Source organism: Meles meles, chromosome 13 (assembly GCF_922984935.1).
Source record: "Meles meles chromosome 13, mMelMel3.1 paternal haplotype, whole genome shotgun sequence".
Taxonomy (NCBI): domain Eukaryota; kingdom Metazoa; phylum Chordata; class Mammalia; order Carnivora; family Mustelidae; genus Meles; species Meles meles.
Window position 1 is genome coordinate 45,272,679 of NC_060078.1, and position 19,326 is coordinate 45,292,004.

At 40.1% G+C, this 19,326-nt stretch overlaps 1 protein-coding gene across 7 annotated transcripts in view; it reads left to right on the forward strand.

Moving 5' to 3' along the window:
- SHLD2 (shieldin complex subunit 2) overlaps positions 1–19,326 on the forward strand; it is an 88,769-nt gene that overhangs the window by 15,968 nt on the left and 53,475 nt on the right. For 3 of the 7 annotated variants that reach the window (XM_046026902.1, XM_046026905.1, XM_046026901.1), the window contains exons 2-3: positions 14,750–14,799; positions 15,904–16,190. The gene's annotated coding sequence lies outside the window, so the exon portion shown is untranslated. The remainder of the gene's footprint in view (positions 1–14,749; positions 14,800–15,903; positions 16,191–19,326) is intronic. The other 4 variants (XM_046026907.1, XM_046026903.1, XM_046026899.1 and 1 more) reach the window with 2 other exon arrangements.

Genomic DNA, 19,326 nt, shown 5'->3' on the forward strand with positions numbered 1-19,326 from the left:
TCTTTTTTTTTTTTTCCCCAAAGGTTTTATTTATTTATTTGGCAGAGAGAGACACATAGGAAGAGAGGGAACACAAGCAGGGGGGTGAGAGAGGTAGAAGCAGGCTTCCTGCTGAGCAGGAGCCCAATGCAGGGCTGGATCCCAGCATGCTGGGATGGTGACCTGAGCCAAAGGCAGATGCTTAATGACTGAGCCACGCAGGTGTCCCTAGGCAACAGATTCTTAAATATGATACCCAAAGCACAAATAAACAAAGAGAAAATAGATAATATGACTTCTTCAAAATTCAGTACTTTTGTGCATCAGAGGATACTATCAAGTTAGTGAGATATCGAAGTACTGGTATCTTTTCATAGAGAGTGAGTGGGTCCAGAGTTCAGGATACACTTCTAAGCTAGAGATCTGTATTTTGTCATCATCGGTGAGTAGGCAGTGCGAACATGGTAGTCCCAGGATGGATGTGAGAAGAGCAAAGAAAGGAGTCTTGAGGGAGTATGAGTCTCTAAGTATTGAGTAGAGAAAGGAAGGAGTGATCTGAGAGGTTGAAAGAAGAATATGAATTGTAGAAGCTTCCTCCACCTAACTCTAAGTTCCTTGAGGGCTTTACTATGCCATAGTCATCATTTTATCCCCAGTTCTTGTCAGAAAGTAGGTGTCCAGTAGATGTTGTTAAATGAAAACTGAGAAGTCTTAAGAGTCAGTGGTTAGCAGTGTCAAATGTCTCAAAATAGGTCAACTGACATAAGGACAGAGCATCGAGGAGATGATGAAGGGTCTTCAACAGAAGAACATCCGTGGAGTCTCTGTGGGGGAGACACAACCAGATTGCTGAGGACAAAGAGTGAATGGTTGCAAGACAGTTGGAGACAGTGCAGACATTCTTTTCCAAAAGCTTGAAGGATAGTAGGTAGAGCATATGTTGTATCAAGATGAGAGAGACATAAGTATGGTTATACGCTTCACAGGAGAATTCAGAAAGGGAGAAGTGATACAGGAAGAAGGAGGTTTGTGAGTTTGGCTGAACATTATCCTTAGGATTAGAGGGAATGGAGTAAAGTTACAGGGTTTGAGTAGAAATATAATTTCCACTGACATGGGAATAATGGAAGGATGATGGAAGATGGTATTAACGAAGAAGTGTTTGGAGGATAGGTGAGGAATTTGGGTTCTCAGTACACTTGATGAATTTTTCCAGTGAGGTGAGGGGGATAAAGTCATTAGCTGAGATTATAGAGGAAGGAGATGGTGATTGTAGGGGAGAGTTTGGGGAGAAAGGGTGAATTTTGAGAAAGCCATTGGGGGCAATGAGAGGGCTAACTGAACAGAATTACGTAGAAGAATTGTAATGACACATTTTTCTTGGCTCTGGTATATGTAGCTGTGTGAGTGATCTCCCCTCCACCCCTCGACCTCGGGACTCAGCAACCCGAGCATCTGAGCAGACAAGTTGAACAAGTAGATTGATCTTGGTCTGGATTTAATGAGCCAGTGTGGCAGAAAGGGAAGCAAGAGATTCCAGCAGTGAAGGTGTTTGAAGCGATGGGCCATTGAGTCAAGGCACACCAGGGAACAACTGAAACCAGAAAGTGGCAGCTGGGATGTGAAGTGGTTGAGACTGGATGTTGGAATTTAAGATAAGTTAAATTGAAGCTTAACTAGGAGAAGCAGTTGCTGGTTATGACTGAATGCTAGAGCTGGCTATGGAATGGGTTTCTGAAGCAGAGAAAGTGAAGGTTACTGGAGTTGAGCAGATAAGGGAGGTGTAAAGCTCGGGTGCAGAGGAGTCAGCTTCACAGAAAGTGAATTGCTCAGAATGGTTCTAGAGCAAGGGCTGGGAAGATTCTGAACTAGATTCCAGAGTCTTTGGTGAATGTTGGAAAGTGACTAAGAGGTCAGTTGATGACAGAAACAAGGAGAGAGAGGTAGGAATAGGACAGACACCTCAAAAGAGGTACTTTGAGGATGCCTCAAAAGGGGTACTTTGAGGGTGCCTCAAAAGAGGTACATGAGGGTGCGGAACCTTGATGGTGAACAAGGAATGACTTCCATGCTGTACGTTTGCTGAGGGCGGAAAGAATAGCTGCGGTCAGATTTTAGTTTAGACGAGAAGACTGCTGGAATGGTGCTCAGATTGGTTCAAGGTTTCGAGTATTTGTTTACAGGGGAACAGTATAAAGGGTCATAAAGGAAGGGTCATAAAGGGTGTAAAGGAAGTAGAGCTATTGGAGGACTGGATGGTGGTCGAGATGGGGGAGAGCACCCAGCAGAAATGAGATCAGAGTGCAGTAATGAAGGGGAATTACCTGGAGGGGTTTATGTTTTGGATGATTGCGGTTAATGATGAAAAACATGGTGGTCTTAGCTAACCTCCAGATTTTTATTAATTTTGTAGGAAAATATGTTTATGCTGACAGACTGAGATACTGGGTTATGCACAGAGCTAGATGACTTCATTGATTTCAGGTCTACTTAGCAATGTTTAGCAATCTGTGGCCTTTGCTCAGTGTGTCATAAAGAATCCTAGCGTGGGGCTGTTTTCTTCTTTGGCGAGGCTTAGCGCTGGTGAGGAGGATGGCAGGGTGGAAGTGATTGGTACTCACCTGATCTTTTGACCTTGACAAACTTGTCTCTAAGGGGTGGGTAGGTGGGTGGAGAAAATCCTGAGTCCTAACTGGGGTGCGATAAGTTGTCAGGACTTTGGAAAGCTTGATGCCAGCTTGAGGGGGAATGTAAAAAGTTCTGAGTCCCCAAAGGAGGAAATAGCAATAAGAATGATTCATGTTCTCCTTGATGACTTAAAAATTTAATGCTATTGCAGCAATATTTAAATCATATTTAAGTTAAAAATTATAACCCAAAATGCTACATATTAAGTGTCTATTTTTGGAATTAGAAAATGTGACAGTTTATAAAGTGGCAAGACCATGCCCTCAAAGTTTTACCTCTCCCATAATGCCTTTCTTAAAACCAGAGGTTCTACTACATTGATCTTTGGCATATTTAAAATAGGCTTTCAGACTTCCTTGGGTTAAGGAATACTTAATACTCATGACGCCTGGTATTTTTACAGAGCCCTAAGAATACTGGTATGTGCTCTTGAATACTTACCTTGATAAGCACTGAGTAATGGATAGGTAGAATTGTTGAATCATTATATTGTACACCTGAAACTAGTATAATACTGTATGTTAATTATGCTTCAATTTAAAAAAGCATAAAATAAAATAAAATTAAAAAAGAAATATTGGTATGTATGATTTCACTATGCAAACTGAGAACAATTCTCCTAGCAGAAAACACGACTTCCTTGGATATATAACCGTCTCTGCCTCTCACAAAATAATAGATAACGTTCTAATATTTTCAGTCTTTTTTTTTTAAGATTTATTTGTTTATTTGGGGGGGAGGAGATAGCACAGTGAGTGAGAGAGAACACCAGTGGAGGGGAAGGGCAGAGGGAGAGGGAGCAGACTCCCTGCTGAGCAGGGAGCCCAATGTAGGACTCAATCCCAGGACCCTGGGATCATGACCTGAGCCAAAGGCAGACACTTAGCTAACTGAGCCACCCAAGCATCCCTTTGTCATCTTTTGAACCACGAGGCCAGTCCGCCTGACATCATTTCTTTCGTCATCTATTAGAACTTTAACTCAAAGGTTAGGGTGGTAGCAAGTAAGAGTTAATGAAAATTTTGAAGAGAAAATATGGCATTTAATTTTTGGGGGTTTTTAAGAAATATTTTAACAATAAGACATACTTAGTAAGGAAAACTTGGAAAATACAGGAAAAGAGGAAGAAGGGTCGCCTGTGGCTCAAATTGACCATAGTTGATGTTTTCACTTTTGTTTTAAATTTAGTTTTTTCTTTTATATTTTGATTATTTGGTATTTTGTTGGTTTATTTTAGGTAACTGTGCTTATACTATGAGCCTATATTTGTAACCTCTTTTTCACATAGCATTATTCATAATCTTTATAACATCATTTGCGATGACTGCATAATAGAACTAATGTGCCACTCTGTATTTAATCCTTCCCCTAAAATTAGACTTTTTGAGTACAGCTGACTCTTGAACAATCCAAGTTTTAGCTGCACGGGTCCACTTACATGCGGATTCTTTTCAATAAATACAATATAGTACTGTAAATGTGTTTTCTTGTTTTTAGAATTTTCCATAACATTGTCTTTTTTTCTAGCCTTATTGTAAGAATATAGTATGTAATACATAATACACAAAGTAGATTTTAATCAGCTGTATTATTGTCTCAACAGTAAACCATCACTTTGGGAAGTTAAAATTATACTCAGATTTTTTGATTGTGTGGGAGTTGATGCCCCTAGTGCTCACTTTGTTCAGGGGTCAACTGTATTCTAATTTTCCAGAATGTTAAACCATGTTGCAATATGTGCATTTACATAAAATTTTATCATATATTCTTTATTTGTTTCCATAGTATAGATTCTTGGAAATGGATTTGTTTGATCGAAGGCTATAAGCATTTCTGGAGATCCTAACACATATTGCTTAGAAAAATTCTTAATGATAGGGTAACATAATTGGCACTTTCTGCAATGACTGTAAATTTCACAACTGGGCAGAAAAAACACCAAATGCAATAAACACCATTCGAATATCTTCAAATCTATGCAGAGGATATGAGACTTACATAGATGGCCATATCTTGATAATGGAAAACATTTTTTTTCTTATTCAGATGCCTCCAGGCTGGATGATGACTGAATAGGTAACACACAATATTTTGGATAATTGAATGGCTGATCTGATGAGGCGGATGATGGCTTGAAGCCAGTGTGAGCTACGGAGTAGAAAGCAAAATGGTGTTTCATTTCAGTACATGTATAGGTTCTAGGCACTGAATCCATATGCCGGAATCTATAAGGAGGTATTACTGCTTTATTATTAAGGATACAACTCAGGAATAGCCAAATGAAGGAGCCATGTAGGGCAGCGTATGAGGGAAGGAGTACTTCCATGCCCACTCTGGACATGTTACCCTTCCAGCATCTTGATGTGTTCAGCAACTGGGAAGCACTAACCTTGTTTTGTTTTGTTTTTTTAAACAGATTTTATTTTAGTGACGGAATTCTCTATTATTTCTCAGAGAATGGTTTTTTGTATTTTGGTTTTTGTTTTAAAGACAATAACCAGTCTTCTTGATGGCCTGTGCAAAAGTGGGTTCCATCATATAATTTTGAGAAGAAGCTGCGTACCATATCCGTTTCCCACTTTGTGATTAACCATGAACATCAACTTTCATCAGCTTAATAAGGGCTCAGGGAAATGATATTACCACTAACAATTTAACTTTTATTGAGTACTTAGTATTTTTGTGGCTCTGTTCTAACAATCCCACATGTCTTAATCTTTACAGGTCTGTCTTCTGCAATTATATCCGTTGTTTACAGATGAGAAAGTTGAGGTCCACATTGGTAAAATAACTTGCCCAAAGTTACTAAACATGGCTTAGCAGGTGGAAGAGCCAGGACTCCATCCCAGATAGACTGGCTCCAGAGGATTTTCAAGCACTACATTGTACTGTTTGTAACTGGAAAGAAGACTGGTTTAGTGCAGTGTTTCTCAAGCTTGTTTAACAATGGAAGCTCATTGTCTTTCAGTATTTTTATAGGGATTAGTTTTCTGTGGAGTTAACTGGGAAGTGTTGCCTTGAGCCAGCCTGCACTGGTGCAGTCTCTTAAACACCATTATTTTAGAATAGAACTTTTTTTTTTTTAACTTGGTTCTCTGTTCATAATATTAAATGCTATATTTGTTTTTTGTTGTTTTGAAATGTTATTGAAAGACTAGTATTCTGACTTCATTTTATATTGTCTTTTATAATGACCTTCCTAGGAATTTTTAAAAGGTCAGCATCACTTTATATTACTTTTGAGGTACTAAAACAGTTTATAATCCAAGTCATTATTTTACTCTGCTTTCTGTGCTTTTATATTATTATGATTTTTACTTATTTGTCAGAGAGAGAGCACAAGCAGGCAGAGTGGCAGGCACGGGCAGAGAGCAAAGCAGGCTGCCGGCTGAGAAAGGAGCCTGATGCGGGAACTTGATCCCAGGACCCTGGCATCATGACCTGAGCTGAAGGCAGCTGCTTAACTGACTGAGCCACCCAGGCATCCCTATTATGATTTTTTAAAATAAAAATGAAATTTATTTACAAGATAAATTGACAGCTTTTTAGTGCCGTGGGACATGAGAGTAACTGACCACTTTGAGTTTCAACCTTGCTCTGCCTCTTTATAGACTATGTGACCTTAGAAAAGTCACTTCATTTCTCAAAACTTCTGTCCTTTCCTCTAAAAGACAAGGTTAATATGTTGCAGGGTGGCTGTGGGAATCAAATGAGAAAATGCATGTAATATCTGGCACATAGAAAGCTCATGACAGATGTGAATTGGTCTCAATTCTATACCATGAGTGAAGGCAAAAATAGTTGGAAAAGAAAGGTTAGTTTCAGTTTGAACTGCCTTGGTGTTATGCTGACATCAGCTACATTTCTGATAAAGTGATGTTTTCCTGATACAGGCTGTATGGGAGTTAAAACCAGTTTCCTTCCGGCTTTCCAACTGACATAATAAGCAAAACCTGACTGAGCAAACATAGACCTTTTTATTAGATCACTTATTATTAATGTTAAACTAGCCCTGGTGCTGACTTACTCTGTTCTTTCTTGAAATTTCACTGTTGTCCTTTAAAATCTGCCAGACCTTCAGAAGCTTCACAGATTGCTAGAGGGTTTGGTCCATCTTCCAAAACATTTATTTTCCATAGTGGTCCTCTACACCCAGCAGTATGTTCAAAATCATGCATGTAGGACAGAAATAGCTTCTATTTTTATATTTGCTGCTGGAGGTTTGTTCCGTTTTCCTAATTGTCAACTTTGGAGTTTAGGGGGCAGTACTTAACACATCTAACCAAAGCATGAGTAATTATTGAAAACAGAACTATTAAAGGAAAGATCTATGGAGATTTTGCAATTTCCCAGTGACTTACTCCTTAAGCAAAAAGAAAATGGGTTTGTTTTGATATGGTGGGATCTCTAGTATTCTATTCTAAGTACCTCCTCTAGCCTTGATATCTAGTAAGCACTCAGTTAATATTTCTTGATAGACTGAATTTGATTTCTAATCCCAATTTTGTACTTTGCAACTTCTGTAAACTTGGACCTTCTTGAACCTTCTAAGCTTCAGTTTCCTTTTATGTAAAAAATAGGGTACCAGTATTTGTGTCTTAGGATTGTTGTAACAGTGAAGTGTTCATGCATTTAAAGTAGTCAACACAGGGATGCCTGGGTGGCTCAGTCGGTTTAGTGTCTGCCTTGGCTCAGGTCATCATCCCAGGGTCCTGGGATTGGGTCCCACGTTGGGCTCCTTGTTCAGCAGGGAGTCTGCTTTTCCCTCTGCCTGCTGTTCCCCCCTGTTTGTGCTCTCTCTTTCTCTCTGACAAACAAATGAAATCTTAAAAAAAAAACCAAAAAACAAAACAGGCACAGCATGAGGCACCATAGTGGACACACAGTGCATTGCACATTTTCTCAGATGCCTCACTTTGTTCTTCAATAATATTCTCTTCAAGTACTTTTTAAGCACTTTTTCATTCTCTAAACACTTAGAAGCCATGTTCAAGAGCAAATATGATGGGGGTTGCTGGGGGGAGGTGGGATTGGGAGAGGGGGAGCGGGCTATGGACATTGGGGAGGGGAGGCGAACCATAAGAGACTATGGACTCTGAAAAACAACCTGAGGGTTTTGAAGGGTCAGGGGTGGGAGGTTGGGGGAACAGGTGGTGGGTAATGGGGAGGGCACGTTTTGCATGGAGCAATGGGTGTTGTGCAAAAAGAATGAATACTGTTACGCTGAAAAAAATAAATAAAATGGAAAAAAAAAAAAAGAGCAAATATGAGTGTTTGCCAGTTAAAGCCAGTTAAACTGAAAATACATTCCTCTGTAGCCAGCACTTGGAATGTTTCAGCAAAAACGAGTGTATCCCTGACAGCCCTTGGTTTGAATTCTGGCTTTACAACTATGCTATGACCTTAGGTAAGTTACTTCACCTTCTGTAAAGTATTGTGAGGTTGAAATGAGGAATAATACGTATAAAACATCTGGTTCTAGCACCTGGTTTGTCCAGGCGCAGAAGAGATTTATTATCTTAAATTGAGAGTTTTATTTAATCTGATAATTTAGGGGAACCTGGGTGCTCAGTTGTTAAGCGCCTGCACTCGGCTCAGGTCGTGATTCCAGGGTCCTGGGAACGAGCCCCACGTCTGACTCCCTGCTCGGCGGGAAGCCTGCTTCTCCCTCTCCCACTCCCCTTGCATGTGTTCCTTTTCTTGCTGTGTCTCTGTCAAATAAATAAAATCTTTTTTAAAAAATCTGATAATTTACATAATTAATTCATGTATATTGAGTGCCTACTCTACTCAAGCCCTGTTAAAAGCAGCCAGGAAGATTGGAATGATTATGTAGGTGACTGAAGTTGGCCTCACCTAGAATCAGTTTCTGCAGAAGTGGCATTTTATTTTTTAGATTGTATTTATTTATTTAGAGAGAGAAAGTGTGCGAACGTTTGAGCAGGGGGAGGGTCAGAGGGAGATAGAGAGAGGGAAGCCCAAGCAGGCTCCACGCTGAGTGCAGAGCCCGATAGGGGGCCTTGATCTTACGACCCTGAGACCATGACCTGGGCAGAAACCAAGAGTCAGGTGCTTAACCGACTGAGCCACCCAGGCGCCCCCAGAAGTGGCATTTTCTATTGTATCTGAAGTAAAATAAATGAATGGTCTGCAATTGCATTTGACATGGCATTTTTTGAATGTTGCATTTCTCTATTAAATATTAAAATTAAAAATAATGTCAAGAGATAGGTTTATGAGTGCTAAAGCAAACTAGGTAAATTTTGCTATTTAAAAGTTTTTTATCTTTTGCTGATCTTGTTCATTACAAATAAACACCTGCCTCTCCTATACTAAAATTGAATGCAGGATATTGGTAAGACAAATTCAATAAAATATTTGACCCATTTAAAAATTCACTTGAATTGTGTAGATATTATATAAAATTGATTCCTACCCTGGCAGACTAAGAATTGCAAAGCTGGTGCTAAGTGTTTTATGAGAATTCCTAACAAATAGGAAATCTTAAGGATGACATTGGCATTATAGAAAAAGGTTTAACTTTGAGGGTACCTGACTGGTATTGTAGGTGGAATGTGTGACCCTTGATCTTGGGGTTGTGGGTTTGAACCCTGTGCTGGGTATAGAGATCACTTAAAAATTGAAAAAAATCTTCAAAAACGGTTTATAATTAAAATATTAATAATGCCCTTATGAAATTAACCATAAGATTTTTAAAAATTTTTTTATTTTATTTTATTTTATTTATTTGACAGAGAGAAATCACAACTAGGCAGAGAGGCAGGTAGAGAGAGAGAAGGAAGCAGGCTCCCTGCAGAGCAGAGAGCCCGATGTGGGGCTCGATCCCAGGACCCTGGGATCATGACCTGAGCCGAAGGCAGAGGCTTTAACCCACTGAGCCACCCAGGCGCCCCAACCATAAGATTTTTAAAGAGGTGCCAAAATAATCCACATTTCTCTGATAGGATGTTAACATCTATGTATTGTGATGCAAAGTTTCTGTGTCGATTGAGCTATAATTCACATAATGAAAAAATTCCAGCAGTGTTAAGGATGTTCACAATCTTGTGCAACCATTATTTGGTTCCAGACTTTGTTCATCACCCTCAAAGGAAACTCTGTACCCGTTAAACAGTCTCTCACTGTTTCTCCTTTCTCCCAGCCCCTGGCAGCCACTACTCTGCGTACACGTCTGTGGATTTGTCTCTTCTGAGTACTTCGTATAAATGGAATCATACTGTATATTGCCTTGTGTGTTTGGTTTCTTTCCCTTCGAATGTTTTCAGGGCTTATCTGTGTTGTGGCACATTATCAGTACTGATTACTATTTATTTATTTAAAGATTTTATTTATTTGACAGAGATCACAAGTAGGCAGAGAGGCAGGCAGAGAGAGAGAGAGGAAGGGAAGCAGGCTCCCTGCTGAGCGGAGAGCCCGATGCGGGGCTCTATCCCAGGACCCTGAGATCATGACCTGAGCTGAAGGCAGAGGCTTTAACCCACTGAGTCACCCAGGTGCCCCAGTACTGATTACTTTTTAATTTGCAAAACATTATTTATTTATTTGTTTGTTTGTTTGTTTATTTTAGAAAGAGAGAGAGAGAGAGAGAGAAGAGCAAGCATGGGGAGGAGCAGAGGGGACGGGAGAGGAACAAGCAGACTCTGCTGAACTCAGAGTCTGACGTGGTGCTCATTCTCCTGATCCTGAGACCAAGAGTCAGATACTTAACTGACTGAGCCCCCAGGTGCCCCACTTCATTCCTTTTTAAGGCAGAATAATACTCCATTGTATGGATATACCACATTTTATTTATGCACCAGTTGATGGATGTTTGAGTTGTTTCCCCTTTATGGCTGTTGTACCTGATGCTGCTATGACCGTTTGTGAAAGTTTTTTTGTGGACATATGTTTTCAGTTCTTCTAGGTATATACCTAGGGTGGAATTGGGTCACATGGGAACTCTATGTTTAACTTTTTGAGGAACCACCAGACTTTTTCCAAAGCAGCAACATCATATTTTATAGTTTTTAATGCTGTCTGAGATACTTGGAAGAAATGAGAGAAAAGTTTATTAAAATGTTAACCTGAGATTATTAGTACTCATGACAGCCCTTCTGACAAGCTAGTTGGAAGTCTTAATTTGCCTATTTACTTTTTGGATGAAAATATTAAGATATAAACCCACACCATAGAAATAGTGTCATATTTTTTATGTCCTCTTTTTCCTGTACCCACCCTCTTCTAAAAGTTTGGAATATGATTGGAATTGATTATGTTTACTTTCATGTAAGTATCGGTCTCTAAAAGTGATATATTGAGGTTTCTGCTCTGCTTTTCCTTAGGGGGTTTCATGTTTTATTACATAGGTTACTAATGTAGAGACATCAAACTTTGATCTTTTTTTTTTTTAAGATTTTATTTATTTATTTGACAGAGAGAGAGAGATCATAAGTAGGCAGAGAGGCAGGCAGAGAGGGAGGAAGCAGGCTCCCCGCTGAGCAGAGAGCCCGGTGCGGGGCTTGATCCCAGAACCCTGAGATTGTTACCTGAGCTGAAGGAAGAGATTTAATCCACTGAGCAACGCAGGTGCCCTGAACATTATTCTTTTAACAGAAAACATTCTTGAAACAAAATTCAACATAGATTTAATTACTTATGATTAAATTTTCTTGGATATACTACTATTTTTCAAAAATACCACATAAAGACTTCACCCAGAAATTTTTATGTCAAGGATATTGTGTTAATATAGTAGGTAGTTCAGAAATGCTTTTGCCTTCTCGGCTGATGACTTTATTACCTGTGTCCAGACTTCCATTGTCGTCAGTCATTATCAACTCTTCAACCTCCTACATTTGTTCTAGCAAATATTTATATAGCCTTCATATGTTTACATAAAATGAAATCATTATAAAGAAATAAAGTAAGTTGGTTTTATTGAGGGTATAGAATTTTAGAGCAGAAAGGGTGCTCAAAAGAAATAACTTTTATGGAATAATTTCTAATGCTGGATTGGAGCTTAAGTGCTTTTGATGCCATATCTCATTTAAAGTGACAATCTATATGAATTTTGTGCTTGGAAGAAGAAATGAGATGATCAGTCATTCCAAAAAGCTTCGAGTATTGAAGTGAGCTTTCTCTCTCTCTCTAGGATAAATTAGTCTTTATTCCTATGTGGGTACATTATAGAGATTGATTTGTTTTCTTAGAGTAATGAAAAATTAACAGAGTTCATGTTTAGGTTAATTTCTCTCAGGTTTTAAACTATGAAAATCGTGGACACTGAATATGTTGTTTAGTAAGTTCTGTAATTTTAGCCCATACTTTTCAGTTATTTTTGCAATTATTTTGGTGCCTAAAATAATTTATGTTATCATGTTGGGTAACTTTATATCTGTTTTGCTTCTGAAATATCTGAGAACAGGTATCAGCATCTGAGCTAGAGAAATACTAGGTTTTAATCAGATCTTTTTGTCTGAATACTGACTCTTTTAAAAAGTTTTTTTTTGGGGGGTGGGGCATGGTATTAAGTTCACAGTTGATAAGCTTCTGTACTAACTAGAAGTAGAGCAGAAGCTACAAATCAGAAATCTGTCTCAAAAAATTAAAAATAGAACTACATATGATCCAGCAATTCCACTTTTGGGTATATATCTGATGGGAATGAAATCATTATCTTAAAAGAGTTATCCACATCCTCATATTCACTGCAGCATTATCTACAATGAAAACAGAAACAACCTGAGTGTCCATCAGTTGATGAATGGATAAATAAAATGTAATACACACACATACATTCGAATAGTCAGTAATAAAAAAGAAGGAAATCTTATCTACAAAAATAAAAAATGGATGGGACCTTAAGGCATTATGCTAAGTGAAAGACAAATACTGTATGATCTCACTTATATGTGGAATCTAAAAAAACAAAAACAAAAAACAAAAAACCCCAAAGTCCCAGAAATAGAGAACCAATCTGGGTTGACAGAGCAGGGGTGTGGGGGATAGGGGAAATGTGTGAAGTGGTCAAAGGTACAAATTTCCAGTTATAACGTAAATTAGTTCTAGGGATGTAACATACAGCATGGTGACTGTAGTTTAAAATACTGTATTTTGGAGGCTCCTGGGAGGCTCAGGACGTTGGGCTCTTGGTTTCAGCTCAGGTGCTGGTCTCAGGGTTGTGAGATTGAGCCCTGCGCTCCGCATGCATGGCGTCTGCTTAAGTTTCTCCCTCTGCCTCTGCCTCCTCTCTTCCCCCAGCACGTGCTCTCTCTCAAATAAATAAATTAATTAAAAATACTGTATTGTGTATTTGGAAGTTGCTGTGAGAGTTGAACTTTTTTTTTTAAAAGATTTTATTTATGTATTTGATAGACAGAGATTACAAGTAGAGAGGCAGGCAGGGAGAGAGGAGGAAGCAGGCTCCCCACTGAGCAGAGAGCCTGATGTGGGGCTCGATCCCAGGACCCTGAGACCATGACCTGAGCTGAAGGCAGAGGCTTTAACCCACTGAGCCACCCAGGCACCCCTGTGAGAGTTGATCTTAAATGTTCTCATCACAAGAAAATTTGTAACTGTGTGGTGATGGATGTTAATTAGATTTACTGTGATCATTTTGCAATATATACATAAATCATTATGCAGTACACTTTATTTTTTTTATTTTTTAATTTTTTTATTTATGACAGAGAGAGATCACAAGTAGGCAGAGAGGCAGGCAGAGAGAGTGAGAGGGAAGCAGGCTCCCTGCCAAGCAGAGAGCCCGATGCGGGACTCGATCCCAGGACCCCGAGATCATGACCTGAGCCGAAGGCAGCAGCTTAAACCACTGAGCCACCCAGGTGCCCTGCAGTACACTTTAATACAGTGTTCTATGTCAATTAAATCTCACTAAAGCCAGAAGAAAAAATTCTTTCCAGATACAATATTGATGGCCACTATTTATATTTAGTTACTGGTTTTTAAAGGGAAAGAAGTCAGGGAAATTTTGGAGGTCAAGTTGTATATCATGAAAACCCAGTTTAGTGATATATACATACTAAGCAATAGTGTAAGTGATCTCCATCCAAAACCTGATTTCTAAGGAGGAATAGCTTTCATGTCCAATGGAGTATCTGCTGACACCGTATGATCCTTGGTGTTCAAACTGGTCTTGTTGCCAAGAAAAAGGAAGCTGTTCCTTCAGTTGGAAATTGTAATGCATTTCTCCATAGAAAGAATATGGTCCAAGTAGTACTTTTTAAATTCTAGTTATTCATTCATTAAGTAAATATTTTAAGCTCCTGAGAGAAAGCATGTACTGTGTTACATACCATTAATGTTTACAAGGACACAAAGTTGAATGAAACCAGGTATGACATGGTGTCTAATCTCACATTAAGAACTATGTTTTGGGGGCACCTGGGTGGCTCAGTGGGTTAAGCCTCTGCCTTCGGCTCGGGTCATGATCTCAGGTCCTGGGATCGAGCCCTGCATCAGGCTCTCTGCTCAACAGGGAGCCTGCTTCCTCCTCTCTCTCTGCCTGCCTCTCTGCCTACTTACGATCTCTCTGTCAAATAAATAAATAAAATCTTAAAAAAAAAAAAAGAACTATGTTTTGCTTGCTGTGGGAGAACGAAAGACGTGGTTGAAAGTCATTTAGCATGGCTACATTTCTTCCTGTCTTTTTCTATGGTTTTCAGGTACATATGGAGTAAATTGGTTTTTGGTGATTGCCCGGGGCCTCAACTTTATTTCATAAGTTTGTTTCTTTGGAAAAATGTTTCCCAAGCTTTATAACAAAGTATCACTGAACTTGGAGAAGAAAGCCTGTGCATAAGTTGGAGACTTTGTCTATTTTGAAATGGAAAAATTCTTGTCTCAGCATTACTGAGTTAATGTACAGTTGGTACAAAGTTTTCAATTCTAATTGCTGACTTGCTTGGTGAGTGAATGATTGATCACAATCAACTAGAACATGTAAGATAAAACACGGTGACCTGAGTAGTTTTTCTGGTGCAGCCAATTCTTTGGTGTGATAAGTATTTTTATTAACAAATTTTCTGTTTCTCTTGGATAATCAGTGTCTCTCCCTCTTTTTCAGGAGACTTATGTGAAAGGATTGGAAGAAGCCTTGATGTTTGAGTAGACAAGGTAAGCAGTCAAGTAAACGCTTCAGTATTATGACAATTGAATTGGTTGATTTGATATCAAAAAGGAATTTCAGTTATTTAAAGAAGAGTGAATTATTAACTGCGTTAATAATATTTATATCTACCATCACTGTAAGCACTTCATGTTCATTATCTGAGAAGCCTACCAACAGTCCTCTGAGAGATAAAATTACACCCGCTTTATAAAGTAGGGAGCTGAAGCCCAGAAACCTACAATTTCTGCTCTTGACGCTATGTGTTTGTCAAGAGTTGTGACAGGGTGGAAGTAATGTTACTTCCTTCTTGCTCCCCTCCCCCCTCCCCAACTCATCTGTTCTTGTTATTTTTTCCTTTGTGGGACAATTTTGTGGGAGTTCTTTGCTTCCAGAGGTCAGATTTAGTTGTTGACATGGGTTCTGCACTCTTTTCCCATCTTCCATGTTCTTTTATGTACACTTTTTTTCAAGGTTATACAGTTCAGCAAGTTAAGTAGTTTGTCAGGGATTTTCAAACAGGGATTCTCAGTCCCCACCCTCATTCTTCCTCCTCAGAGGTGACCGTTCTCGACTCTCCTTGCTTTTTGGGATTTACCTGTGGTTTCTCAAGTAGTGTATCGAATTGATGTTACCTGAGTTTTCAGTTCAGGACATAAGTTGTTTATATGATTTTCTGTGTCCTTATCACTAACTGAACTCAGGAGTCTCTATCAGTTGCCCAATGTTCCTGCTTTCTGTCACATCCTTTTTTCTGTTAATGTTGTCATCTTGAAGAAGTCCCTCCCAGGGCAAAGTGCTGCCATACGGAGTAGCTTCTGTGTTCCCATAGTGCCCAGCTCTCATTCTAGGGACTCTCTTTTCCTTTGGGTTGGATCTTCTATTTCCTCTCTCCTGGGTTGTCTTCTTTCTTGGTTCACTCCCTCATTTTGTTTCTCTAGAGCCTCTCCTATATAGATACTAAATTATCTTGATTGGGCTCTGATTTCCTTATTTGTTTTTTTTTCTTATTATCATCTGTTTTAGTCTCTATTCTTTCTGATAAATTCCCTAAGTTTAATGTCCAAAGCCTCTCTCCTTTTAAAAAAATTTTATTTATTTATTTTTTTAAGAGAGCGAGAAAGCGCACAAGCTGGGGGAGCTGCAGAGGGAGAGGGAGAAGCAGGCTTCCTGCGGAGAAGGGAACCCAATGCTGGCTCATCCCAGGACCCTGGGACCATGACCTGAGCTGAAGGCAGATGCTTAACCTACTGAGCTACCCAGCCACCCCAGGATTAGGCTGTTTCTTGAAGAACTTTCAACCAACCTGCCCTGTTTGATGTTCCCTTCACCCCTGTTTCCAGAGGTACCATCTGTTACCAATTCCTGTGCCTTTTGAGAATTCTGTGGACTAAGTCAGGTTGGTTTTTGGCTTTCCACCTTCCTGGTTTAAGATTCAGCTTTCCTGGATCTGTTACTATTTACCACTGTTCCATCTGCTTTCCAGCCTTCAGACTTTTGTTTATGCCTTAAAAATACCTTATTAGCATTTTAGGAAAGAGTAAAATTAAATATGTATGTTTGATCTTTCCATCTTCCCAGAGACTATTGCTAGATTTTTTTCATTTGCTTAAGCATTTATCTATTCATTTTTTTTATTGTGGCAAAATACGTATAAAGTTTTTAACCATTTTAATGTGTGCAGGTCAGTAGCAATAAGGTACCTCCATGATGCTGTGTACTCATCACCACTGGCTGGTTCCAGAACTTTTTCATCAACCCTAAAAGAGCCCTATACCCATTAAGCAGTCGTTCCCTACTCCTCCCTCCCTTTCCCAGCCCTGGCAACCACAAATCTGCTTTCTGTCTCTGTGGATTTGCCAGATCTGGTGAGACTCTTTTATTTTTTTATTTTTAAAGATTTCATTTATTTATTTATTTGGCAGAGAGAGAGAGATCACAAGTAGGCAGGGAAGCAGGCAGAGAGGGGTGGGGGAAGCAGGCTCCCTGCTGAGCAGAAAGCCTGATGCTGTACTTTTTTAGACCTGGTAATCAGGCAAGGCTTCTTTGGAGCGAGAGGATATTTGAAAGTCAACCTTAATGGCCCGGAGGTGTGAGTGTGTGGGGGTGGTAAACCATCAGAAGCATTGGAGAATGAATCCTGCCACTTCTTTAGATGTACAAAGTTACAAGATTTTGTTATGGTCACCGTGAAAACCAACAGAAGCCAAGTAAGGATCATAGTTTTAAAAACCCACCAATCAGGGGCGCCTGGGTGGCTCGGTGGGTTAGATCCTCTGCCCTCCGCTGGGGTCGTGGTCCCAGGGTCCTGGGATCGGGCCCTGCATCCGTGTCTCTGCTCGGCGGGGAGCCTGCTTCCCTTCTTCTCTGCCTGCCTCTCTGCCTACTTGTGATCTCTATCAAATAAATAAACAAAATCTTTAAAAAACAAACAAACAAACAAACAAAAAACCCCCCCACCAGTCAGAGAAGATACAAGGAAACCCAAGTGAACCAAACTCCAGAAATTAATGAAAGCTTCACAGTGGAGAGGAGACCCATGGCTGTTCAGAACAGCCCAAGGAAGAAGAACTTGCCCCAGATGGGGGAAAGGAGAAACCTGCCACACTTGGGCTGGCCTGTTGTGGCCCCATGCAGGCGGGCTGGTGTGACAGTCTAGAACCCTGAGGAGTCACAGTTGCTCCTCCACCAAAGAGCAAGTCCACCTCCAGCCCTCGCCCACAGGTCTTCACGGAATACTCAGGGGCGATGAGCCACACACCTGGGCCGAGGAAGTTGAGCTGACCAAGACCCTACCTGAGGCACATGGAACTTTCCCCAAGTGCCCAGCAACCACCCTCAGCAAGCAGAGGACTGAGCAGGGGTGAAGGAGTAGACCTGGAGAGCTGAGAGACACTCACCAGGAGTGCCCTAGGTTTTCAGTTATGGAAGCCTGAAGGCAGGGAGAGAGCTGGAGATGACCTTCCCCCTCCCCATCCCCACACTCTGCAACTCTATGCTTTCAGTTCCAGAGCCTGAACACAGGGCAGGACAGGTAAGAGAAACCCTCTAATTCATTCCAGACCTTCCCACAATGTAGGAAGCTGCGATCTCACAGGAAGGCTGGGGAGGAAGAGGCTGGGCTGCAGAAAGCAAGGCATAGGACTGGAAAGCAAAGAGAATCCCTAGCAAATGAAAAACCTGGCAGTCATGCTTAAAGCAGAGAGAGCTCCCTGTTGTTTTTGTTTTTAAAAATAAACTTATTGTTTGGAATGGTTTTAGTTTTTTAATGATTTATTTATTTATTTATTTATTTGAGAGAGAGAATGTGACTGAGCTCGAGGGGGTGGGGAGCTGAGAGCAGATGCTTAATGGACTGAGCCACCCAGGCGCCCCCATTTTCTTAAACAGTATGGACTCATGGATATTTATTTTAGACTTGAGGTTATGGTCCAATTACTACTTTACTTATTTGGTTGAACTTGTTCCACCTCTGACCATTGGGAGCTCTTTCAATTGTCTCTTTGATGTTACCCCATCAACGTGTGTGTGTGTGTGTGTGTGTGTGTGTGTGTGTGTTTCTTAATTCTGGCACTATGTGATACTCCAGATTTATGTGTAGATTTCCTGCCACAGTCCTTCAGTCAGCTATTTCTCCCAGGAGCCCTCGTTGCTTTTATTTGAGAATGGGGAAACCAAGATCTAGGTGTTAGATGTGCTTGTTGCTACTGGGGTGTTGTGCTTGTAGGCCCTCTCAGCTGACAGAGCCAGGAAATATATGTGGAGGTACTAATCTGTATATTCACACATATCTGTAAATACTTCTATATATATCCATCTCCATCTGTATTGGGCTAAATATGAGTTCATACTGACATGTCCAACTCAAATCCATTGACACTTAGATCATTCTAAATTCCTCCCCTTATTTATCTGTAAACTCTTATTCTAGTGAGAAACCTGGCTCACACCATCTGCCATCTGTTTACTTAACTGTCACAGTGTACACATAAAGCACTCCCATGGTTTAGACAGCCTATGGCTTAGCTGTGAAACACAGGCAGGTCTCCGGAATCCTACCTGGGCTTGGATCCCAGACCCTGCTCTAGCAAAAGTCCTGAGTCCCACCCTTTAAATATTGAAGCCAGTGAGAGACTACATCAAGCTAAAGCTGCTTCAAAGCCCAGCCCCAGATTAATGACAGATGAGACTGACTCAGACCCCATTCCAGTGGCCTGACAGAGGGTCATGTCTCTTTCTAGAAGTGAAATATTACTTACTTCAGTCATGAATGTATTTTTCTACAGAATATCTGGATTATAATAAAAAATTAGAAGACACAAGAAAAAACAGGAAAATGTGACCAAATATCAGGAGAGGAAATAGCCAGGAGAGGGAGACTCAGAGTAATCCAGGTGGTGGAATTATCAGACAGACACATAAAGATAACTAAAGAGAAAAGAATGCTAGAAGATTTAATGGTAAAGGTGGGCAACATGTATGAGCAGATGGGGATTTTTAGCAGTCATGGAAGCTCTACCATGGAATGAAATGGA